Source organism: Scyliorhinus canicula, chromosome 4 (genome assembly GCF_902713615.1).
Source record: "Scyliorhinus canicula chromosome 4, sScyCan1.1, whole genome shotgun sequence".
Taxonomy (NCBI): domain Eukaryota; kingdom Metazoa; phylum Chordata; class Chondrichthyes; order Carcharhiniformes; family Scyliorhinidae; genus Scyliorhinus; species Scyliorhinus canicula.
Genome location: NC_052149.1, coordinates 146,520,488 through 146,544,279, shown reverse-complemented (window position 1 = coordinate 146,544,279; position 23,792 = coordinate 146,520,488).

Below are 23,792 nucleotides of genomic sequence, written 5' to 3'. Positions count from 1 at the left end.
TCCCCATCACCGGCGCCATCATCTGTTCCTGTCACACTTCCCTCCCCACCATCCCTCCCTCCCCCACAATCCCTCCTGATCACCTCTCCCTCATCACTCTCACCATCACCTGTCCCCTGATAGCCGTCCCCCATCAGCCCTCCAAATCACCTCGCCCCATCACCCTTCCCATTACCCCTCCTCATCACTCTCCCCATCACCTTTACCGATCTCCCAATCATCCTTCCCTCATCACCCCTTCCCACCACCCCTCCCCACCACCCCTCCCTCACCACCTCTCCCCGTCACCCCTCCCTTAGCACCCTTGGCATCATCTGTCCCCTGTCATCCTTCCCTCATCACCCTCCTCAGCACCACTCCCAATCACTCCTTCCCCACCACTCCATCCTCACCATCCCTCCCCATCACCCCTCCCCCACCATTCCGCACCATCACCTTTCCCCCACCATCCCTCCACACCAACCCTTTCAATCATCTCTCCCAATCACCTCCCCATCACCCTCCCCATCAGCCTACCCATCACCTTCTCAATCATCCCTCTATCTCCATCATCCCTTCCCCATCACCCTCTCCAACACCCCTCACCATTTCTCCTCCCAATCACTCCTCCTCACAACCCCTGCTGCACCATCCCTCCCAATCATCCCTCCCTCATCACCCCACATCCAGCATCCTCCTCCATCACCCCTCCCTCCTCATTAGATACAAGGCCTATCTTATCCGTCAAACAATTGACTCTGGTTTCTTACCTCAGATAGCAGTGCAGCGGATGCAACTCCTCTCAGACTGTATGCGATGTTTGTTTTAGCTTGTTTCGCTCAAGGATTTGTAATTATCTACCACTACTTTCGAAGCAAGGTACTTATTAAACATCAACCAAATCCAAGCTAGAAGCAGCCAAAAAACAAAGCGGATGTAATTCGTCTGAAGGAGCCTTGCTCTCTAATTTGGACAGTCGTTTCAATAATTACACTGGTCATTTAATAACCTTAGCAAAACAAGGGCGACTTCATAATACACATGTTGTTACTTGTGTGCCAACCAAGCTGCAATCTGTGCTGAGGAAGAGATACTCTGTGGGTTGTGAATCACCACAACCTGTTCCCCTGTTAACCTCACAAGAACAGCTTCCCTCAGAGTTTCAAGAAATTGCTGCATTTAAAAGTTATCCCTCTTGCCTTCTTTACCTTTCTTCCTCATTTTTCTTTCTCTCTTAATCCAATCTTCCTGTTTTTTTTATGTTCTCTTTCTGTCTCTGATTGAACTCTAATTCACCTGGGTGGGATTTTCCGTGCCGCCGCCCCCGCAAAGCTGCTTTCCAGCGGCCCACCATTGGTTGGCGGTGGGGTCTTCCAGCACCGCCGATGTCGACAGCATTGTTCCCCGGCCACGGCGTTGTGGAACCCCGCGACGTGGGGGTTGCCATTAGCAGGACCGGAAGATGCCGCTGGTGAGACCAGCCAGAGAATTCAGCACTGTGTCTTTTGCTGTCGATCTCTATTTCTTTCTCGATCTTTAAATGTCATGAGTTAATGCGACGGTCTGTCTGTCGCATCACTCTCAAAGGCCACAGGAGCCCCAGTGCACACACCTTGTCGTTGTCCACCCACATTTCCTGTGCCTTGTGGTAGAAACGTTTTTCAAGCTGAAGGGTGAGGGAGAAAGTCTAATTAACAAGGGAACGCTAAGAAATTCTCAGTATTCCCCAGAATTTGGATCATTGACTGCAGGCATGGTTAGAATAAACAAACTAGACATCAAGACATGCTTTGCCTCAGGACTCCTTGCAGAGAGTGCCATGTGGGCAGTGCTGAGCTGGTGCTCAGTATGTCCGGCTGTCCTCATGTGTGAACTGGTACTGACCCAGGATGAGCATGATCAGCAGTAGGATTTTGGGGAGGGGGAAGGGTGTTGTGGTTTGACAGTGGTGAAGATATAGTTCACTCTTGCTGCCCACCTCCCTAGGTACTTTTGCCCACACCCAGGTGACTCCAAAGAGGGAGCATGGTCTCCTGGTCAGTAGATATCTCTCAAACAACAGCACTAAAACAGATTGTCTGCTCATTTTCTCATTGTGGCGACCTTGCTGTCTATACATTTCCAGACCCATTTCCTACACAAAAGTGACTGCACATCAAAGGGACTTTATTGGCTGTTAAGTGAGGTTGTGAGCGTCACTGAATAAAACTAGTTTTTTCTTCAGTAGATGTTGGTGTGCAGCAAGATGAGAATAAAGGCTTTTTAAAACAGTAAACCTGTGTTTAAAGGAATGAAGTGACTTACCAAACCAGAAGAATAAGTCCACAGTTTTGGGAAGCTGTGGCCCACAGATAGCTGGAGCTTGTGGTGTGTCGAGTTCTCTGGGTTCCTTATGGAGGCAGCTGTGTGTCAATATATATTTATGTTATAGACCGAGGCACTTCCCTGTCATCAGGGACATGAAATGGTCCCAAACAAACAGAAGGCAGTCGCGACTAGGAAGCTTTTGAAACTCAAGGTGAGATTTTGAGTCCGCGATCGCTGTCAGGGAGAACGGCAATGATGTGTTGGGTACTCTGGATCTGTGGAGACTGCGTTTATCTCAGCAGTAACACAAACAGGCTACCAACACTTGAAATAGTACAACACTATTTTATTAAACTAGAAACTGTTGAACATACTTTCACTGTGGGTCGACAGTATGTTAGATTAAACTTATCATAGAATTTACAGTAAGAAGTCTTACAACACCAGGTTAAAGTCCAACAGGTTTGATTCAAACACGAGCTTTCGGAGCGCAGCTCCTTCCTCAGGTGAAAGGAGCTGCGCTCCGAAAGCTGGTCCAATTTTTAAAATCCTCATCCATGTTTTCAAATCCCTCCATGGCCTCAAACCCCCTTTGCGCCCCCCCCCCCCCCTCCCCCCTCCCACTCCTTATCTCTGTAATATGCTCCAGCCCTCTAGCTCTGGAGGTCTCTGCACTCCTCCAATTCTGGCTTCTCGAGCATCACAGTTCATAATTGCTGTTCTATTGGAGTGAAGAGAGATGCAAGGGGTCAGAACAGTTGCAGAACGGGAGAAAATGGATCGTAATATTTGTATGGAATCCAGGAGAGCTCTCCCGCTAACTTTTTTCTTTAAAAAAAAAAAATTAATAAGTATCCTTTCTTTGGAGAGGTCGCCAGCTGTCCCTTTAAGTGATGTCTCTCAATGCTTCGAGATTTATTGACTTGCACGCATTATTACTCTTTGAAAGTTACACGCAAAGTCCTGCAACAGATATTGGACCTCAAATGGCATATTTAAACAATTCTCCCACTTGGTGTAGATGGGTGTGTCAGACGCCCATTTAAAAATGGATTAGATGGAAAATGGAAGTAGGAAGACCCACCCAAACTTCAGCTACTGGTTGCCTATTTTTTCAAACAGTTAATGAGCGAGCAGCAGTTAATAACAGACCTCCTTCATATAGTCTTAGTTTTCCATCTCCTTTTCTCGACTCATTTACTTGTCTATACTCTTTCCCCTTTTTCATCAGTTTTAACATGCCAATGTGCCTTCTTCTTCAATTTCAGTTCATTTCTAAACTCTTTAATTATTCATGCAATCTTGAGTCCAGAAGTAATCTCCCTTTAATTGGATGTATTTACTTTACAACTTTGCAATCTTCTTTTCAAAGATGCGCAATTGATCTACAATCCTGTCTCCCAATTTATTTTACCACCTGACCTCAGCTATCCCACTTCCCATCCTCCTTAAATTAACCCCCCCCCCCCCCCCCCCCCTTCCAGTTTGCTCTCTTTGTCTCTTGTTACCACCAGGTTTGGAAGGGTGAATTGACGTCCGGTGCCAGCCATGGAGTGAGTGGTCACACATTTAGCAGTTCCTGCTCGAGGTGTTTTCTTCGGTCTTCTTCCCCGGTTGCCAGGTGAATGTTTTGGAGAAAATAGGCGCAGAGATGGTGGAGGAAAGTTATACTCCATTGGTGAGGTCGGTGGATAGATCCACGGACCAGAAGTGGGTCTAGAAGGAAGGAGCAGCAAGAGCCAGAAACTCTTTGTGCAACTCAGGGAAAGATGGAGGAGAGTAAGGGTTCGGCCCTACCAGCCCAATGGTCGACGGAGCATTTGGTAGACTTGTTGAATGTAAAGATCAGCCTACAGAGGAGGGAGGCTCAGGAGGACCTGGCAATGGTGGTCGACCCACTGAAAGTGGGTATCGACCGTGTGGAGCTGAGGCTGGAGACCCAGAGCCAGGCGATCCAGAAGGTGGAGGAGGCGGTGGGGGAGCACGAGGAGCAGCTTACCTTGTTGGCAGCTGATATTGGGATGTTGAGGAAGACCCAGAAGTGGCACAAGGAAAAAGTGGAGGATCACTAGAACTGCTCCCGGAGGCAGAATCTGAGAACAGTGGAAATTCTAGAGGGCATCGAGGGAGCAGACACAGGCTCTTATGTGGCTAAGATATTGGAGAAGCTAATGGGGGATAGGTCCTTCGACCGGCCCCTGGAGGTCGATCGGGCGCATAGGGTGCTAATGAGGAAGCTGCTGGCGAACGAGCTGCCTTGGATGGTGGTGGTGAGATTACACCGGTTTGTGGATAAAGAGAAGATCTTGCGGTGGGCCAGGCAGACAAGGAGATGTACCTGGGAATGTAACGAGCTCCGGATATATTAGGACCTGGACGTGAAACTAGCAAAGTGGAGAGCTGGATTTGATCGGGTCAAGGCTGCCTTCTTTAAGAAGGGGGTGAAGTTTGGGTTAATGTACCCGGCCCGCATTTGGGTGACCCACAACAGCTGCGAGTATTATTTTGGAACATCGGAGGAGGTAATGGAGGTTTTGAGAGACAATGAACTGGCAGGAAAGGGACGACAGTGAACTTTGGAGGAAATGTGAGGTGGTGTTGGTTCTCCCTGCCCCTCTTTGTTGTATTGCTTTGTGTTCTTTTTTGGGTGATGGCCAGGGGAGAATCGCTTTTCTCTCAGCGGCTGTTTAGCTTTTTCATGGAGTTCTTTGGTGGGAACCCAATGAATCGTGGAGGGTGAGTGCACCTTTTTTTTTCTTTTCCAGATTAGTGTTTGCACTATGAAACCGTGCAAGCTGGAGGCAAAGGGGAATCATTGGGGGGTAGGATTCTTGGTGACATGGAAGGGGGCTGCTAGGCTAGCTGGGAGGGCTAGTTCATGGGAGCACAATGGGGGTGAACAGATGGTTAGAGCTTTAGAGGGGGATGGGATTGTTCTGTTGTTTAGGGGAGGGGGGGACTGCTGACAGGGGTGGGGCTGTTGATGTTCAATAAGAAGGGAGTTGGTGACGGTGGATATCCGAGGGTGGGCCTGGCGAGTTGCGGGACGCTAGCCGGGGGCTGGCCCAAAAACGGGTATGGTTGATCAGCAAGGGAGTGGGGTGCGGTACCCCAGACCAGGCCAGTTACATGCAACGTGAGAGGGCTGAATGGGCCGGTCAAACGGTCGCGCATGTTCACACACCTGAGAAGCTTGAAGACAGATGTGGCATTTCTACAGGAAACGTATTTGAAGATTGGGGATCAGCCTAGGCTGAGGAAGGGGTGAATAGGACAGATTTTTCACTCAGGGTTGGATATGAAGATGCGAGGAGTGCTGATAAATAAGCGGGTAGCGTTTGAAGTGGGGAATATAATAGCAGATCCGGGGGGGGAAGGTCCATGATGGTGATAGGGAAATTGGAGGGTATGCCAGTGGTCTTGGTGAACGTGTATGCCCCAAATTGGAACAATGTAGAATTCATAAGGCTGGTGTTGGGGAAGATCCCGGACCTGGACTCGCCCCAGTTGATTATAGGGGCGGATGGTGGGGGGAATTTAATACAGTTATCAAGCCTGATTGGAATGGTCGAGTCTGTAATCGGGGAGGGTGTCAGCGGTGGTGAAGGAGCTAAAGTGATTCATGGAGGATATGGGGGTGGTGGACCTGTGGAGGTTTGGGAGGCCGAGAGCGAAGGAATTTTCGTACCCGCGGATTGATTCCTTTGTTGTGGATAAGGCTCTTCAGCCTGGGGTGGTGTACCCGGTGTATTCGGCGATTGTGGTCTCTAACCATGCGTCGCACTGGGTGGACTTGTAAATGGACCGGGAGGGGGCCAGTACCTGCATTGGAGATGAGACGTGGGGTTATTAGCAGACAAGGAGGTGTGCGAGTGGGTGAGGGCTGCCATTTGGGGGTATGTGGAGTTGAATGACACGGGTGAGATTTCGGCTGCCACGCTATGGGAGGCGCCTGTGGGATGGAGTGGGCAGGGATGGTGAGGCTGGTGGAGGAGATGTTGCGGGTAGATAGGAGGTACTTGGAGGCCATGGAGGCAGTGTTGTTGAATGAGCAGCAGAAGCTCCAAATGGAATTCGGGTTGGTGTCCACGGGGAAGGCAGTGCGGCAGTTACGGAGGGCCGGGGGGAAAGTGCGTGAATATGGGGAGAGAGGTGAGCAGGATGCTGGTCCATCAACGTAGGAAGCAGAAGGCGGCGAGGAAGGTCGGAAAGGTGAAGGATCGGAGGGAAGGGGGGTCTTGGACCCGGTGGGTTTGAATGGGGCGTTTGAGGACTTCCATAAGAGGCTATATGAATCGGAGCCCCCGCGGGGGGGAGAGGGAATGCGGCGATTTCTGGACGGGGTTGGAGTTCCCCAAAGTGGAGGAGGATCTGGTAGAGGGGCTGGAGCACCCATTGGACTGATGGAGGTGATCGGAGCAATGCAGGCAGGGAAGGCCCCGGGTCCGGATGGGTTCCCTGTGGAATTTTAATGGGCAGCACAGTAGCACAAGTGGATAGCACTGTGGCTTCACAGCGCCAGATTCCCCGCTGGGTCACTGTCTGTGCAGAGTCTGCACGTTCTCCCCGTGTCTGCGTGGGTTTCCTCCGGGTGCTCTGGTTTCCTTCCACAGTCCAAAGAAGTGCAGGGTAGGTGGATTGGCCATGATAAATTGCCCTTCGTGACCAAAAAGGGTAGGAGGGGTTATTGGGTTACGGGAATAAGGTGGAAGTGAGGGCTTGGGTGGGTCGGTGTAGACTCGATGGGCCGCATGGCCTCCTTCTGCACTGTGTGTTCTAAGTTCTATGTTTTGGGGGGATCTGGGGTCCCTGCTGGTATGGGCGAGGGAGAAGGGAGAGCTTCTCCCTATATTATTGTAGGCTTTGATATCCTTAATTTTGAAGAAGGACAAAGACCCAGAGAAGTGAGGGCGTACTGCCCGATATCGCTGCGAGATGTGGATGCCAAGCTGTTGGCAAAGGTCTTGGCCTTGCAGATTGAGGGCTGTGTACCAGGAGTGATAGGGGAAGACCAGACGGGTTTGTAAGGGGGAGACAACTGTTGGCGAACGTTAGACGCTTATTGAATGTGCTAATGATGCCCCCGGAGGGACAGGAGTTGGAGGTAGTTGCTATGGACGTGGAGAAGGCCATTGATCGGGTAGAATGGGAATATCTATGGGAAGTACTGGAAAGGCTTGGGTTCAGGCTGGGGTTTGTGAATTGGATCCGGTTGTTATATAGGGCATCGGTAGAGAGTGTTAGGATGAATCGGGTGAGTTCGGGGTATTTTAGATTCCATCGTGAAACAAAATAGAGATGCCCACTCTCCCCGTTGCTTTTTGCCTTGGTGATAGAGCCACTGGCAATGGCGCTTAGAGCGTCAGAGAGTTGGAGAAGGATAGTATGGGTGGTGGTGGAGCATAGGGTTTTGCCATACGGACGATCAGTTGCTTTACATTTCAGACCCACTGGGAGGCATCGGGGGTGGGGAGTGGTGGGGATCATGAGCATCTTCGAGGAATTTGGCTGGTTTTCCGGGTATAAGTTAAACATGGAGAAGAGTGAGGTCTTCCCGATCCAAGTAAGGGGACAGGAGGGGAGGCTGGGCGGGCTACCCTTTAAAGTTATGGGGACATACTTTATGTACTTGGCATCCAGGTGGTGTGGGTATGGGAACAACTACACAAATTGAACCTGGCACAGTTGGTAGAGGAGACAAAGGGGGATTTTAAGAGATGGGGCATGCTCCCACTGTCGCTGGCGGGGTGGGTGCAGACCGTGAAAATGATTGTGCTCCCGAGGTTTTTATTTGTTTTTCAGAACCTTCTGATTTTTATTCCAAAGGCCTTTTTAAGGAAATTTTATGCCCTGATTTCGGGGTTGGGTGGGCCGGTAAATCCCCACAGGTAAAGAAAATGCTGCTGGAACGGGGATGTGGCGGGGGGTGGGGGGGGCCTGGCCTTGCCAAATTTAATGAACTACTACGTGGCAGCTAATGTAGCCATGGTTAAGATATGGGTGGTTGGGGAGGGGGTCAGTGTGGCAGTGGATGGAGATAGCCTCTTGTAAGGGCACTAGTTTAGGGGCACTGTCCATGGCGCCTCTGCCGTTCTCGCCAGCCATGTTCTCCACAGGCCCGGTGGCTGTGGCGGCCCTGAGGGTGTGAGGACAGTTGCGGCAGCACCTGAGGTTGGAGGGTGCCTCGGTTTGGGCACCGATTTGTGGGAATCATAGAATTGCACCAGCGGGGGAGGTGGGGGAGGGGGTTTGGACCTGGGGTTCCAGAAGTGGTGGCAGGCAGGGAGCAGGTTTTGGAACCTATTTATGGGGGACAGCTTTTCGAGCCTAGAGGAATTGCAAGAGGAGTATGAGCTGCCCGGTGGGAATGAGTTCCGGTACTACAGATACGGGATTATGTTAAGAAGCAGGTGCCGTTTTTTCCCAACCTGCCTTCCCCTGGGTGTAGGACAAGGTGGTGTCGAGAACAGGAGTTGGCGAGAGTAGGGTGTCCGAGATTTATAAGGAATTAATGGATTGGAAGGGAGCCCCGATAGGAGAAGTAAAACGGAAGAGGAAGGAAGAGCTGGGGAAGGAGGCGGAGGCTGCGTTATGGGAGGAGGCTCTCAGGAGAGTGAGTGCATCTGCTTCATGTGCTAGTTTCAGCCTTATTCAATTGAAAGTGGTACAAAGGGCACATAAGATGGTGGCTGGAGTGAGCAGGTTCTTTGAGGGGGTGAAGGATTGGTGTGGGATGTGCAAGGGGAGGCCCGTGGACCATATCCATATGTTTTGGGCTTGTCCGAAGCTGAAGGGATTCTGGCAGGGGTTCGCCGATGCTATGTCTGAGGTACTGAAGGTAAAGTTTGCCCCGAGTCCAGAAGTGCCGATTTTCAGAGTCGGAAGACCCGGGAGTTCAGGGGGCGAGAGAGGCGGAGGTCTTGGCCTTTGCCTCCCTGGTCGCCTGGGGACGGATTTTGCTGGAGTAGAGGAACTCAGGGTAGCCGAAGCCGGGGGCGGGGTGTGGGTGAACGACCTTGCTTAATTCCTTAGGCTGGAAAAATAATCAAGTTCGCTTGAGAGGGTCTGTGGGGGGATGCCCGCAGATGGAAGCGCTTATTGGCTTCTTCAAGGTGATGTGCCATCAATTGCACGAGAGACGAGTTGCTTTACAAAAGTTAGGCTTTAATAAACTAGAGAACTTAGCCCTGCGGTTGTCTACAATAAAATGGACGACCGCCGGGCGTTTGACTATTTATACCTCGGCAAGGAGGCGTGGTTAACTCAGCCTCTCGACCGACCGGGGCCAATGGTAAGCCGGTGTTCTGCCCCAATGGCAGACAGGTATGCAAATCATATCACCACATTCACCCCTTGAGGAGAAAGAAGCGGGGGGGGGGTGTCAACGAGAGCCGGGGTAGGGGGGTGGGGGGAGAGAACTGGTGATATGAGTAGCAGCCGGGAGGATAACATTTTCTCCCCTTTCTTTTATCGAATTTGGGGGCTTCCCACTGGCCCAGACAATAAGCAATATTACACAAAGTCCATGGAGCTGTCAAAATTTAGATCGATTCGATCAGTCTTTTTGTGGCCCGTGACGTTCTGGCAGACCGCCGCAGTGGAGGAGGTGACGTCAGGTCGGCCGACGGTTCCGCTGACGTCCTGGAGTCCGGGAGCGATGGTCCTTGAATGGTCTCCGTCACCCGAGCTGGCTGTGGAGACGCCATGGATGGGGAAGGGGGAACCTGAGTGGGGCGCTGGAGGGAAAAAACAGGGGGGGGGGGGTCTGTGGTGGAGAGGGGGAGGCCGCACGCCGGCGGGTGCCAGGTCCCGGAGGGAGACCGTGTCCTGCCGACCGTCGGGGTACTCCACATACGCGTACTGCGGGTTAGCGTGGAGTAACTGGACTTGTTCCACCAACGGGTCGGACTTGTGCACCCACACATGCTTCCGGAGCAAGATGGGTCCGGGGGTGACCAGCCACGTCGGGAGAGGGGATCCGGAGTATGACTTCCTGGGGAAAACAAGAAGACATTCATGAGGTGTCTGATTTGTTGCGGTACAGAGGAGTGAGCGGATAGAATGTAGGGCATCGGGGATAACCTCTTGCCATCGGGAAATAGGGAGATCTCTGGACCGGAGGGCCAGTAGTATGGTCTTCCAGATGGTACCATTCTCCCGCTCGACCTGTCCGTTACCCCGGGGGTTATAGCTGGTCGTCCTGCTAGAGGCAATGCCCCTGTTGAGCAGGAATTGACGCAGCTCGTCGCTCATAAAGGAGGACCCCCGATCGCTGTGTATGTACGTGGGGTAGCCGAACAGGGAGAAGACGGAGAGGAGGGCCTTAATGACGGTCGATGTGGTCATCGGGGCAGGGAATGGCGAAGGGGAAGCAGGAGAATTCGTCAATTACCGCCAGGAAGTAAATGTTGCGGTTGTTAGAGGGAAGGGGCCCCTTGAAGTCAATGCTGAGACGTTTGAAGGGGCGGGATGCTTTGATCAGGTGTGCGCGCTCGGGGCGGTAGAAGTACGGTTTGCACTCTGTGCAGATGTGGCAGTCACGGGTTACTGTCCTGACTTCCGCTATGGAGAAAGGCAGGTTGTGGGCCTTAATGAAATGGTAGAGGCGGGTCACCCCTTGGATGGCAGAGGTCCGCGTGGAGGGAGAGGAGGCGGTCTATCTGCGCGCTGGCGCAGGTACCGCGGGACAGGGCATCAGGAGGCTCATTGAGCTTCCCAGGACGATACAAGATCTCATAGTTGTACGTGGACAACTTGATCCGCCACCGTAAGATCTTGTCATTCTTGATCTTGCCCCTTTGTGCATTATCAAACATGAAGGCTACTGACCGTTGGTCTGTGAGGAGGGTAAACCTCCTGCCGGCCAAATAGTGCCTCCAATGTCGCACGGCTTCGACTATGGCCTGGGCTTCCTTTTCCTCAGAGGGGTGACGGAGTTCGGAAGCCTGGAGAGTTCTGGAGAAGAAGGCCACGGGTCTGCCTGCTTTGTTCAGGGTGGCCGCCAGAGCAACTTCTGATGCGTCGCTCTCGACCTGGAAGGGGAGGGACTCGTCGATGGTGCGCATCGTGGCCTTTGCGATGCCCACTTTGATGCGGCTAAAGGCCTGGCAGGCCTCTGTCGACGGCGGGAAGGTCGTGGTTTGAATGAGGGGACGGGCCTTGTCAGCGTAGTTGGGAACCCATTGGGCGTAGTATGCGAAGAACCCCAGGCAGCGTTTGAGGGATTTGAGGGTATTGGGGAGAGGGAGTTCCATTAGGGGGCGCATGCGTTCGGGGTCGGGGCCTATCACTCCTTTACGCACTACGTAGCCGAGGATGGCTAGACGGTCGGTGCTAAACACACACTTATCCTTATTGTATGTGAGGTTAAGGAGTTTTGCGGTTTGGAGGAATTGCTGGAGGTTGGCGTCATGGTCCTGCTGATCGTGGCCGCAGATGGTGACATTATCAAGATACGGGAAGGTAGCCCGTAATGCGTACTTGTCGACTATTCGGTCCATCTGCCGTTGGAAGACCGAGACCCCATTTGTGACACCAAATGGAACCCTAAGGAAGTGGTAGAGGCGCCCATCAGCCTCGAGCGCGGTGTACATGCGGTCACTTGCGCGGATGGGGAGCTTGTGGTAAGCGGACTTAAGGTCCACAGTGGAGAAGACCTTGTATTTCGCGATATCGTTTACCATGGTGGAAATACGGGGGAGAGGATACGCTTCCAGTTGCGTAAACCGGTTGATGGTCTGGCTATAGTCGATGACCATCTGGTTTTTCTCCCCAGTCCGGACCACCAGCACTTGCTGGCCTCGATGACCCCTTCCGTCAGCAGCCCCTGGACCTCGGACCTGATGAAGGACCGGTCCTGGGCGCTGTACCGTCTGCTCCGTGTCGCGACGGGTTTGCAATCGGGGGTGAGATTAGCAAACAAGGATGGGGGGTCCACTTTGAGGGACGCGAGGCTGCAGACAGTGAGGGGGGTATAGGGCCGCCGAATTGGAAGGTCAAGCTCTGCAGGTTGCATTGGAAGTCCAGTCCTAGGAGTGCCGGTGCGCAAAGGTCAGGGAGGACAAGGAATTTATAATTTTTAAAAACCTTCCCTTGGACCGTGAGGTCTGCAATGCAGCACCCGGTTATGTGGACAGAGTGCGAACCTGAGGCTAACCCGATTTTGTGTTTTACAGGGTGGACAGGGAGCGCGCAGCGTCTTACCGTGGCAGGGTGAACAAAGCTTTCCGTGCTCCTGGAGTCCAGCAGGCAGCCCGTCTCGTGGCCGTTGAGGTAGATGAGCGTCGTCTTTTTGGCGAGCGTGCGTGGACGTGACTGGTCGAGCTGAATGGCCGCGAGCCGTGGAGAAAATCCGTATTCGTCGTCCGAGTAGATGCTGAAAGAACCTTGCGTGCCAGTCCCGGAAGGCGGCGCCCAGGACCCACACGTGGAGTCGGTGCCCCAAGATGGCGGCGCCCAGGACCCGCACGAGGAGTCGGCGCCCCAAGATGGCGGCGCCCGTGGGGCCCTCGTGGTTGCTGGGGGCGGGGCTAGCGGTGCCAGTGGGCCGATTGGAGCGGCTGCGAGCGGGGTCGGTGAGGCGCGCAGGCCAGGCGCGGGGGCGGCGAGCTGGGAGGAGCGCGGTGCGCTGGAGCGGCCCCGGAGGAGAGAGAGAGACGAGCAGGCCAGGCGCGGGGGCCCGGGGGCGGGGGGGGGGGGAGTGTTGCGCAGCGGTTAGGAGGGGGCCGGGAGGGTCCGGAGATGCGAGAGAGGCGCACAGGTCGGGCGCCGGGCCCCGAGGGCGGGGGAGAGAGATGCGGCGACCAGGAGGGGGCCGGGAGGAGAGAGAGAGGCGCACAGGCCGGGCGCAGGGGCCCGGGGATGGGGGGGAGAGTGTTGCGTGGCGTCCAGAAGACCCGCAGCCACAGTTTTGGCCTGGCAGACAGTGGAGAAGTGGCCCTTCTTCCCGCAGCTCTTACAGAGGGCGGAGCGGGCTGGGCAGCGCGGGCGAGGGTGTTTCGCGAACCCGCAAAAGTAGCAGCGGGGCCCCGTGGACTTGTCGGGGTGTCCCGCGGCGCAGGCCTGAGGGAGGTTGGGAGCGGTGGATGGCGGTGGGGAAGCGTGCCCGGAGGCCTGGCTGGGGACATAGGCGCGGGCGTTTTGATCGGCGACCTCCAGGGAAGAGGAGAGAGTCCGTGCCTCAGTTAAGCTGAGGTCGTCTCTCTCCAGCATCCGCTGGCGAATAGCTGGGGACTGCATCCCAGCCACGTAAGCGTCTCTGATCAGTAGTTCCATGTGCTCTGTAGCTGAGACTGCGACGCAGGAGCAATTACTCCCCAGGATAGCGAGGGCCTGGTAATATTGGTTTAGTGACTCACCGGGGAGCTGTTGTCTGGTAGCCAGCAGATGTCGGGCGAATACTCTGTTGACTGGTTTAATGAATTGTCCCTTCAGTTTTAGTATTGCTGCATCATAATCCTTTTCCTCCTTGATTATCGCGTAGGCGTCGATACCCGCGCTGGAGTGGAGGATGTGAAGCTTCTGTGCCATGGTGGGGGGGCTGGTTGCAGACTCCAGGTATCCTTCGAGACATGCCAGCCAATGTTGAAAAAGTTCTGCAGAGTTCGGAGTTTGCGGGCTGATGCGGAGGCATTCGGGCTTGAACCAGAACTCCATCTTCAAAAATCTAGTTTATTAAATTGATGTGCCATCAATTGCACGAGAGACGAGTTGATTTACAAAAGTTAGGCTTTAATAAACTAGAGAACTTAGCCCTGCGGTTGTCTACAATAAAATGGACGACCGCCAGGCGTTTGACTATTTATACCTCGGCAAGGAGGCGTTGTTAACTCAACCAATCGGTCGAGAGGCACATGACCGACCGGGGCCAATGGTAAGCCGGTGTTCTGCCCCAATGGCAGACAGGTATGCAAATCATATCACCACATTAGGATAGTTATGATATCAGCAGTGGGGGTAGGGTGGGGGGGGGGGGGGTGGGGGGCGGTTTATAGGGGGTAAAAACAGGGGAGGCAGGATGGGGGAGGGAACAGCAGGGAGAGTGAGGTAGGGTGTTATTTATTTGTTATGAGATTTTCTGTTCTCTTTTTGGTTTTGGTTGTGTTTCATATATATAAATGCCTTAATAAAAAATATTTAAAGAAAAGAAAGGGTGAATTGACTCATCTCTCTGACGCACTCCCGATAACAAAGGTGAATTTTAAAATATACATTGCCAATTCAATATATCTACTTAATTGTGCATATGCAATGTAAGAAATAAACTAGCCAGGTTCCTTCAGAAAAAAAGTGAAGTGGAAGCTTTACTGCTCAAACTCACTCAGGTAAAAATGTAGAAAATATGAACAAAATAGATTTAAAATGTACTGCCCGCTAATGCAGAACCAACACACACCACAAACCTCCATGCATGCAAAATAGAAATAAAAGATCTTAAAACTTGAGCAGGTAAAAAGTTACATTAAAAATAATTCTCGGATTGTCTGGATCCTTGTTTTCTGCTGAAGGGTCACTTTCTCAAGTTTACCGGTACTGGGGGTTTCCACTGGAAAAGTCATTCTGTAATTGTGGCTGGTTGATTTTCTTTTCTCTTGGAAACAGTGGATTTAATTTGGAATCCTCCTTCAAGAACGCTAAATTTGCAGCAACATGGTCTTCTGGTAAGTTTTCAAATCACAAACAGCTCAGCTTTGACGAGAGAGGTTTCAAAGAAAGAGAGGTGGTAAGGCTGCGGCAGTCCTTCTGACTCGCAGTCCAAATCCAGTACATTTTTTGCAGCCAAGAGCTGTGTGACCTTGCTCTGGTTTTTATGCAGGCTTATCTTAGCCACTGTCTCTAAGAGCTCTACAGACTCTGTGTCGCCATAAAGCAGCTTATGTCCTTCAAAAATGCAATATTGTAGCCGTTGTAGGCTAGCATCTTTTGCTCAGCAAAAGTGCTCTTTTCAAAAGGTTCATTACACATATATGTCCAGTAAGAAGTCTTGCAACACCAGGTTAAAGTCCAACAGGTTTGTTTCAAATCGCTAGTTTTCTGATCACTGCTCCTTCCTCAGGTGAATGAAGAGGTATGTTCCAGAAACATATACATAGACAAAGTCAAAGATACAAGACAATGCATCATATTATTTGATATATATGAAGCATCCACATCATATATATGTCCAGCCAATGACATTCCAAAGTGATATATTTTGAAACGTATCTTCGTAACACTCTGTACTAATTATTTTTCCCTTTTGATTTGGATCTTCAACCATGCAATATTATTTACACTACTCAAGATTTTATCCATGTTTGAATCCTGTTTTATTCAATTGCTCTTACCTAGACCTAGAAACACAAGACGGGACTCTCCATCCCACCACCCCCAGGATTCTCCGTCTCGCCAGTCGCCCAATGGGTTTACCCATTTTGGGCAACCCAACACTGTCGGGAAATCCCCGGACTGCCGGCGAAATGGAGAATCCCAACAGCGAAGAATCCAGCCCACCTTCTTTGAAGTGCTTGATGAAGGAACCCCATCCAGCTATTCTGAAATCCCCTTAACCTAGTAGCTGGTATAATAAAACTGAGACAATTGGTCTTGGCTGCAAAAATATTGTCTATCCCTCTAATTATTGAGTGCCAAAATTATTATACTCCCAGCTGGATAGTTTATCTTGGCCTCTTCAGCTATCTCCAGTTTTTTGGTAGTTGTTGCTACCTATTCGATGGTCCTGCTCGAACATAGAACATTACAGCGTAGTACAGGCACTTCGGCCCTCGATCTTGCGCCAACCTGTGAAACCCCTCTAAAGCCCATCTACACTATTCCCTTATCGTCCATATGCCTATCCAATGACCATTTGAATGCGTTTAGTGTTGGCGAGTCCACTACTGATGCAGGCAGGGCATTCCACGGCCTTACTACTCTGAGTAAATAACCTACCTCTGACATCTGTCCTATATCTATCTCCCCTCAATTTAAAGCTATGTCCCCTCGTGCTGGACATCACCATCCTAGGAAAAAGGCTCTCAATGTCCACCCTATCTAATCCTCTGATCATCTTGTATGCCTCAATTAAGTCACCTCTTAACCTTCTTCTCTCTAATGAAAACAGCCTCAAGTCCTTCAGCCTTTCCTCGTAAGATCTTCCCTCCATACCAGGCAACATCCTTGTTGTCCTTGTCGTTCTCAAAGGAAATGGCTGCGACAATCTCATTAGGGTTGTAATTTGCTCTCAGTGTTTCACCTTGGGCATGTTCATCCTTTTCTTCTCAGGAACCTACCCTTCCTCTACACTGCCAAATCCTTGGCTGTAAGTCAAATCGCTACCCTTAAAGATCTTTCTCCAAAAATCTCTCTCTTCCTGCCATGTTGGAATATTTCCAACTCCATTTCAAACCCTGGTATCTGGCTTCAGTTGGAGATCTACAATTTGGGAGCTCCTCATTTGCTATTCTTCATTTAATAGCATTTGCAATTAAAATGTCCCCCTCCGGCCACCCAAGGTGGTGGTTTTGGCAGTTGGTACCACCTTTGCATGCCTACCCATTGGCAGTTCAATTATGTCACAAAGTTAGACAAGGTAACAACAGCTTTGACAAAAAGTCATCCAGACTCGAAACATTAGGGGGCAGCACGGTAGCATGGTGGTTAGCACAATTGCTTCACAGCTCCAGGGCCCCAGGTTCGATTCCCGGCTTGGTTCACTGTCTGTGCGGAGTCTGCACGTTCTCCCCGTGTGTGCGTGGGTTTCCTCCATGTGCTCCGGTTTCCTCCCACAGTCCAAAGATGTGCAGTTTAGGTGGATTGGCCATGCTAAATTGCCCTTAGTGTTCAAAATTGCCCTTAGTGTTGGGCGGGGTTACTGGGTTATGGGGAAAGGGTGGAGATGTGAGCTTGGGTAGGGTGCTCTTTCAAAGAGCCGGTGCAGACTCGATGGGCCGAATGGCCTCCTTCTGCACTGTAAATTCTATGATTCTATGATTTTTTTCTACACAGATGCTGTCAGACATTCTGAGATTGTCCAGTATTTCCAGTTTTTGTAAAAACAGACATTCACACGTTGTAGAAAAGCCATTTTTAGAGGCCGACTTCACATTTCCACCCAATTTGTCCTGCCTGCAGTGGCCTCCCAATGCAGGGGACCATGAGGACTGTACAGACTCTCTTCTTCCCCTGCAAGTGTTCCTTTATTCATAACCTAACATGCAGGAAAGCAGTGAATATAGTATCACGCACTTCTTGTTTACTTCTTACACCTGTCATTATGCATTATTGAATGTTTTTTGAAGTCTAATCCTGTTTTATGCATGAGATGTTTAAACCAAGGTCCTGTCTTCCCTCTGAAATGGATGCAAAAGATACACTGTCGCGATACTGAAAAGAATAAAGGAGTTCTCCCCAGTGCTCTGTACAATAGTTAACCTCAACCGACATCACTCAAGCATATTATCTGGTCAGAACCATGTTGCTGTGTCTGGGAGCACAAATTGGCTGCTACCTTGTCTACAATAGAACCAGTACGACACTGCCAAAGTAATTAATTGGCCATAAAGCATTTTGTGAGGTCCTGAGATCATGAAAGGTGCTATATAAATGCAAATGTTTCTTTGTTTTGGTTCTGGGAACATAGAGAATAGGGTTTTGGGGCTGACTCAGCCTACATCGAGTCATTGAGGTTTACTGCATGGAAACAGGTCCTTCAGCCCAACTTGTCCATGCCCCCCAGTTTTTACCACTAATCCCGTCCAATTGGCTGCATTTGACCCATATTCCTCTATACCCATCTTTCGCATATAACTGTCCAAACGCTTCCTAAAAGACAAAATTGTACCCGCCTCAACTACTGCCTCTGGCAGCTTGTTCCAGACACTCATCATCCTCTGTGTGAAGAAATTGCCCCTCTGGACCCTTTTGCATATCTCCCCTCTCACCTTAAACCTGTGCCCTTGAGTTTTAGACTCCTCCTACCTTTGGGAAAAGTTGTTGACTATCTACCTAATCTATGCCCCTCATTATTTTATTGACCCCTAAGCCTCCTCTGCTCCAGGGAAAAATATCTCAGTCTATGCAGTCTCTCCTTATAACTCAAACCATCAAGTCCCGGTAGCATCCCAGTAAATCTTTACGGCACTCTTTCGAGTTTAATAATATCCTTTCTATAATAGGGTGACCAGAAACGTACACCGCATTCTAAGTGTGGCCTTAGTAATGTCTTGTACAACTTCAACAAGACGTCCCAACTCCTGTATTCAATGTTCTGACCAATGAAACCAAGCCTTCTTCACCACCCTGTCCACCTGTGACTCCACTCTCAAGGAGCAATGAACCTGTATTCTTTGGTCTCTTTATTCTATGACTCTCCCCAGCACACTACCATTAACTGAGTAGGTCCTGCCCAGATTCGATATACCAAAATGCATCACCTCACATTTATTTAAATTAAACTCAATCTGCCATTCATCAGCCCACTGGCGCAATTGATCAAGATCCAGTTGCAATCCGAGATAACTTTCTTCACTGTCCACTATGTCACCAATCTTGGTGTCATCTGCAAACTTACTAACCATGCCTCCTAAATTCTCATCCAAATCATTAATATAAATAACATGGATGAACTGAAGCCTGAAATATAAATGGGTTCGGGGAAGAATGAAAAGGGAGGAAATATTGTGCAATGTTTTTCCTTCAAACTTAAAAAAAAATTAATGCAAAGAATTAGCCCTCGGTTGAAGAATCAGCGCCGGAATTCTCCGTCCGTTCAAGCTGGCTGAAGCCTCTGGTCCCGCTGCAGTGAATGGAGATTTGGGGCTGGATTCTCCACTGCCTGACGCTGGTGGCTGGATTTCCGAACCAATAGAGAATGGAGCGTCAGCTGAGAAATGTAACAGTGCAGGACACCAATCCCATTCCGTTTCTCCGGCTCCCCGCCGGCGGTGGCAGCGAGCTATACAGCCAATGCTGGCGGCAACATGCAAATCGATGATTTGTAGCCATTTGCATTTGATTAGTGAAATGAAATGAAATGAAAATTGCTTATTGTCACAAGTAGGTTTCAAATGAAGTTACTGTGAAAACCCCCTTGTCGCCACACGGCGCTGGTCGGGCTAGAGACCTGAATACCCTGCTGTGATGCTCCAGCTCTCTCAGCTGGGAGTCACGCGAGTGAGAATTGGTGCAAGTGTTTACAAGTGGGGCCCGAACTCCATGGCCGTTGAAGAGGAGAAGCAGGTAAGCAAACTTTTCAAACTTTTCGGGCTTACTTGGGGGGTGCGGGAGTGCGCGGTGGGTGGAGGTGTATGTCTGTACCTCAGTGAATACTGTACCAGGGAATGATTTGGTGCAAATGCGCAGGATCGAGATGTCCCCCTTGGGATTGACATGCCCTGGCTGAGACACGCATTGCTGCATAAATCCATCCCCTACAGGCTCTTGGCTGTTGAGACTGCTGCCAGCATCCTGCAAATGCTCTGAGGTTTGTGATCATGTGGAAACCCTCGTACCCCAGAAGTATCATCATGGGGATGAGTATTGCCAGACTCAATCATTGGCCGACCAGATGTTGGCCCTCCTCAGTGCACACCTAAAAAGTGCAGCCCCACAACGGAGGAAGCAGGGAATTAGCAGAGCTCACCCCAAACAAAGCACACATACACCTTTGCCACTGTAATCCTCCCTGGCACAAAGCCCTCTCAGTGTGAAAGCCTCACCAGTGACACGATCAGCTAGCCCACCCCTGGGGATCACGAGATGTCTCCAAACCGCGCCTCTGATCCCATCCATCCTGCCCATGGCCAGGAAAACTGACCAGCTCCCTGTCACAACCTGTGTGTAAAACCCTGGCTCCACATAACACTGCAGATAAGGTTCCAGCAAACATACTCATCCCTCGCCCATCACCATCTGCAGGACCTGCCCACACACCAGACTGTTAGCATGGAGTTGAATGGCTACACCGTATAAACGTCTCCACCGCACTACCCCGCCAATATCAGGAAACGTGAGTCCAGTGCAATGCTGTTCATGGTGTCCAGCGTGATCCAGTAGCTAAACATAAATCACACTAACCTCATCTCCACGGAACCCGTGGCCTGTTTTTCATCCCTCTCTTGAAGATCTAAACCTCTCGCTTCGCCAGCCCATTCGAGGAAGGGTGATACAGGGCCGTATGGATGTGACACACCCCGTTTATCTACACAAAGCGTTCAAACTCATCACTGGTGAAGAGGGTGCTATTGTCTGTGACTGAAACCTCCAGAATGCCTTGGTTCCTGAAGGAGAGCCATAGCTTCTCAACAATAGCCTTCAACATTGCGAACAACATCCAATGGGCCTCCAGCCACTTAGAATGGGCATTTACCACAAGCAAAAACCTGGACCCTTGGGAAGGTCTGGCAAAATCAGCATGTAGGTGCACCCGAGGTCAGCCTGGCCATTCCCATGAATGCAATGGGGTGGTTGGTGAGTTGCTGCTGTTCCTGGCATATGGTGCATTGTTGGGCCAATTGTTCGATTGCGCCATCCAGGCCTGGCCACCGCATACAGTTTCTGGCCAGCACCTTCATTGTTGACACCCCTAGGTGTCCATTGTGCAGATCCTGGAGAATCGCCTGTCAGCCCTGGCTTGGGACTATGAGCCCCCCAACAGTGTCCAATCACATAGCTGAGCAGTGTTAACCCGCAAGGTGTCCATGAACTAAAGTGTCAAAACAACTTCAACAGTTCTGTGAGGGAATGGGGGACGCGTTGGCAGCGGAAGCCTGCGCAGCGCATTCACATTCACAATTTGCATACATGGGCAATACTCAAAGGTGTATTCCTATGCTGCTAGCAATAGGGCCCATTGCTTTATTCAGGCAGACGCTATTGGCAAGATTGAAAGTCCTCTGTAAAAAGAGGACAATAGAGCTCCGATTCAGTAAAGCAAGGAGTTGCACATCACCAAAAGGGGCTTGGAGGGGTCATAATGTGTCAATAAGAGGATAACATTAGCTGCTGCTTTACCCTGGCAAAAGCTTCCTCCTTAGCTTCCTCTCAAATTCCATTCTTTGTGCTTCTTCAGCGCTACATGTAGTGGGGCAAGGATAGTTGCCAGGTTTGGAAGAAATATCCCAAAGTAGTTTACAAGACCTAAGAATGACCATGTATGGGTTTCTCCGTTTCCTGACACCGACTTCATAATCGACTATCGGGCGGAGAATCCATTTTTACGACTGGATCGGGGGGTGGAGCCTGTTTTATGCAGGTTGCGCAGGCTCCGCCCCTTCCAAAACAGCTTCATCGCGGCGCACGCCTTTAGGTTGGCCTCAGGATGTCACCTGAAGGCCCTCCCCCGATGTTCCGTCCCGATCGTGCGGGGGGGTGTGGTCTCAGTGGTCAGGAACTGGCGTGGTGGCTGCGGACTGTGTCCAGTGGCGCCACAGTCGGGCGGGTGCTGTGTTGCTGGGCGGGGGGTCCGGGGCTGGTGGAGGGTGGCGAGGTGGTGTCTGGGGGGGCACTATCTGGCAGGTCGGGTCCACGCACGGCCGGCACCTTGTTGTAAGGCGCGATTGCTGCAGGTCGTCGCCGTGCGCATGAGCGGCCATGGACCTATCAATTTTCTGGCCATTTATTTCATGGAGGCCAGGCGTTCTGCGTGGCGTGGCTGCTGTCCCCTCACCGGTTGCAGCATCGGTGCTGGGTCTGCCCCAATTTTTCTGACGCAAAACACCACGTATCCTCTGGATATAGCCTCAATATCAGAGAATCCAGCCCCATAACTCTGTTGCTTTTTCCAGAGTGGGGGCTTGCTCGCACCTGCTCCTCAACTGGGCGTAGTCCATCCTGCACATCTCAGAAAACTGGCAGAGGACTTCTTTCAGCTTGCTTAGGTGCTCTCTTGGCTCCGGTGACCAGGGCATCGTCCCAGTAGACTGCTAGGTGCAATAGGCCCCTCAGGATGTTCTCCATAACATGCTGAAATATTACGCAAGCCAATGACACTCTAAATGGTAGCCTTGTGTATTCATTTTAAAAAAAAATTTTTTTTTAGAGTACCCAATTATTTTTTCCAATTAAGGGGCAATTTAGCATGGCCAATCCGCCTACCCTGCACATCTTTGGGTTGTGGGGGTGAAACCCACGCAAACACGGGGAGAACGTGTCAACTCCACATGGACAGTGACCCAGGGCCGGGATTCGAACCCGGGTCCTCAGCGCCGTAGGCAGCAATGCTAACCACTGTGCCACCGTGCTGCCCTGCCTTGTGTATTCATAGAGGTCCCTATGGGTATTAATAGTTACGTAATGCCTGGAATCGGTATCCAGCTCCAGCTGGAGGTAGACATGGATCATGTAAAGCTTGGAAATGGAGTATCCCCCAGTTAACTTCGTTTATATGTCTTCTATCCGCGGCATTGGGTACCTGTCCAGAGGGGGAGCCGTGTTTATGGTCAATTTATAATCTCCGCACAGGCATATAATTTTGACAGGTTTTAGTACTTGGACTACCTGCGCTGCCCAATCAACCAAACATACTGGCCGGATGATCCTGAGGCCTTCTAGTTGACTGAGTTCGTCCTCAACTTTCGCCAGCAGCTGAAAAGGTAACGGTCTCCCCTGGGGTCCTCTTAGGCCGCATTAAAATCGTTACCATGTCAGACGACTGATGGCTTGGGGTCGTAGTGCTTTGTCACAAGTGCCACTAGCTCTTTGAACATCTTGGAGTCTGGGGCTGTGGGGTAATGTCAGGCTCTTTATGATGCTGAAAGGTGGTCAGAATAATTACCATTTGGCAATCAACCCATCAAAAGCATTCGCCTTAAAAAGAAGCACATATCTGAACCTAGTCCTCTACGGCTGCATCAAATGCATTGAGTTTGCCATAGAGCTGCATTTTCAAAATGGTGCAAACATTATTCCTTTGTCAAGAGAGATGGCTGTGCTCCAAATGGTTAGTAGCGCCGACTGTAGTTCCACTTTATCCTTCTCGCCAATTTAGTATCATGGAGAAGTCCAGAAAAGAGAGTCAAAATAAGATTTATTTCCAAAAGAAAGTATTTACAAGTAACATTCCTGGTCCTAGTCAAGAATACCTGCAGCTCGGCTGCTACCTGGGCGGCTTTTATGGTTATGAATTAATGAGCCCGCTACTGAGCCTCAGCCGGGTCAGTGGCGGAAGCCATTGTCCACGAGGCTCACGGGGAGATTAATCGGATCATCATCCTGGGTCTTGTGGGGTTATAACAGGGATCAACGTATAGGGGTGACAAGCCTATATTAGGCTATTGAGTCGGATGATTAGCCCTGATCATAACGAATGGTGGAGCAGGTTCAAAGGGATGAATGGCCTCCTCCTGCTCCTACCTTATCTGTCCACATACAGGTACACCTGCACTGATTACCTGTGCGCCCGGTATCAGACGATATCACCTTCAACCTGGACCAGGCTCAACAAGATGTCTGGAAAGCAGGATGTGCCACCATCGCTGCTCTGCCCCAGGTCCGGGGTGATCGATGGCATGCATGTCACCTCCCAAGCA